Source organism: Podarcis tiliguerta (genome assembly GCF_965153285.1).
Source record: "Podarcis tiliguerta genome assembly, chromosome: 4".
Lineage (NCBI taxonomy): Eukaryota > Metazoa > Chordata > Lepidosauria > Squamata > Lacertidae > Podarcis > Podarcis tiliguerta.
The window spans coordinates 23,370,257-23,372,537 of record NC_139537.1 but is presented as its reverse complement, the minus strand read 5'-3'; the positions used below and the strand labels follow the sequence as shown (position 1 = coordinate 23,372,537).

The 2,281-nt window shown below is 46.8% G+C and overlaps 1 long non-coding RNA gene across 1 annotated transcript; it reads left to right on the top strand.

Moving 5' to 3' along the window:
* Positions 1–389: 389 nt before the first annotated feature.
* On the top strand, positions 390–1,159 carry LOC310676094. Its single transcript, XR_014510405.1, has 2 exons — positions 390–659; positions 928–1,159. It is a non-coding gene; the product is annotated as an uncharacterized lncRNA (long non-coding RNA).
* Positions 1,160–2,281: the final 1,122 nt, after the last annotated feature.

The window sequence follows — 2,281 nt, the reverse complement described above, 5'->3', positions numbered from 1 at the left end:
TTTCAGTGATGCAAAGATAGGTTTCTACAAACACACACAAAATCTTTCCATTCTGCATCCAGGCAAGGAAGAGGGATTGCCATAGTTCAAGGACAGATGACGTGTGTCTGGCAGAATCACAGAATCATAGAATAATTGTGTCTTATTCTCCCTCCACCCCAGCTAATGAGCTCATAGCAAAGGCTGGAACCACCCCCAAAAAAACCTTCCTGATTCAACTAAATTGCCCCTTCCCTTCCCATTCTTGCTGCTACCCTCCCGTTTGTCAAGTATGATTGGTCAATATCTTTTCCCATGACAGCTGAGCAAGATAGGAATTGTGGCATCATCATTTCATCATTAACCAACCATCTCCCACCACAATTGGCACCATATAAACTGGGCCTGCAGCTTAGTCACTGGGCCCTCTCCTCCTCTGTAATTTGTACAAGCAGCCATCAAATGAAACTGTAAAACAAGCTTTTCGGTGAACCAAAATAATAACAGATGTACTGTAAATGTTCCCAGGCTCAAAACACCTTGGAGAAAGTTTGGGATCACATTCATCAAGTGTGACTGCACCTTGAATAGTTTTGCTGTTGGTAAATAGTTATGGCTGCAGTCCTGACCATGTCTACTTAGATGTAAATACCATGAACTTCAATGGGACTAACACCCAGGTAAGTCAGGTTGGGATTGCACCTTAAATTGTTGTAGAAGTCCATACTAAATCAGCTACCGTCAGATTTGTTGTTGTTAAAAATATCATTTTAGTTTAGGGAAACAGTTTGATTTGGGTTCGTTTTTCTTTCTATTGTAACCAAGTTACAGTCACTGTGAATGTGTTAGAATAAAGAGTATTCCTGTGTATGCCTGTAGAATTATTATTATTATTACCATACTGGGTTTACCAGGATCCTCTGCACAGTGATTCTATTTTTTTTCTAGAGCATCAGAGCAATCAATCTGCTTTTCATTTTGGCTGTCATTTACAAAGTAAAATGAAGTACTTTCAAGATACTGAATAGACTCCTCCCCTAACATTGGCTGGGATCCGAAACAAAAACTAGGCATGCCCAAGTGTTGGGCATGACCAATGGGATTTCTCTTTCCCCCGCCCCCTCTAAACAGCAGGCCCCTCTGCCATGCAAAAAATAAAAGAAAAAAGTTTTTGAAAGTTCTCTTAGTTTCAGAAGGTTTTGCCTTGCACGAACGGGGTGAGGAGGCTGCTGATAAAGGCACACAAGCTCAAAGCCTGCTTGGGTATATGCAGTGGCGTAGCGTGGGGGGTGCAGGGGGGCCGGCGGCACCGGGCGCAACATCTGGGGCGGGCGCTCGCACTAGCAGCTCTCTGCCCCTACTTAAATCCACGAGTTAGGGGGCGCAAATTACTTGCCTTGCCCCGGGTGCTGACAACCCACGCTACGCCACTGGGTATATGTAAATAGCTGTGTGGTTCCTTTGATTCTGGTCTTGGCTTCCTATGTCATATGACAACCTACTGCCCTCCAGATGTTTTGGACTCTAACTCCCATTGGCCTCAGCCAGCACAGCCAATGTTTAAGGATAATGGGATGTATAAAGGTAAAGGGACCACTGACCATTAGGTCCAGTCATGACCGACTCTGGGGTTGCAGAGCTCATCTCGCTTTATTGGCCAAGGGAGCCAGTATGGCCAGCATGACTAAGCCGCTTCTGGTGAACCAGAGCAGTGCATGGAGACACCGTTTACCTTCCCGCTGGAGCGGTACCTATTTATCTACTTGCACTTTGACTTGCTTTTGAACTGCTAGGTTGGCAGGAGCAGGGACCGAGCAACGGGAGCTCACCCCGTCACAGGGATTCGAACTGCCGACCTTCTGATCGGCAAGTCCTAGGCTCTGTGGTTTAACCCACAGTCCCACCTGCGTCCCAATGGAATGTATAGTATGGGTGAAATCAGATCTGGGCCCTGGGCTGATTTGAGGGTTTTGCAATGTCACATGGTTGCAGGGGGAGAAAGAGATGTGCCCAAGGACATGTTTAAACAGGGAAAAGGAGACACATGTAGGCTGCCTGGGGATCTCCTTCTCCCCTTTCCTTTTTGCTAGACCACCACCCCTTTTGACAGCCCTGAATTGCTCCGGGTGGAGCCGATCTGACCCAGGGTGATCCCTGGGCTAACCCAATCAGACCAATTCCGTTTGGGACCCAGGATTAAGCTGGATCCAATGCAGAGCCCTAATTTGTAGTCCACAGCACCTGGAGGATGAAAGGTCGGAGTAAGTCTGGAGTAGACGATGCAGGCATAGACAAAGAATCT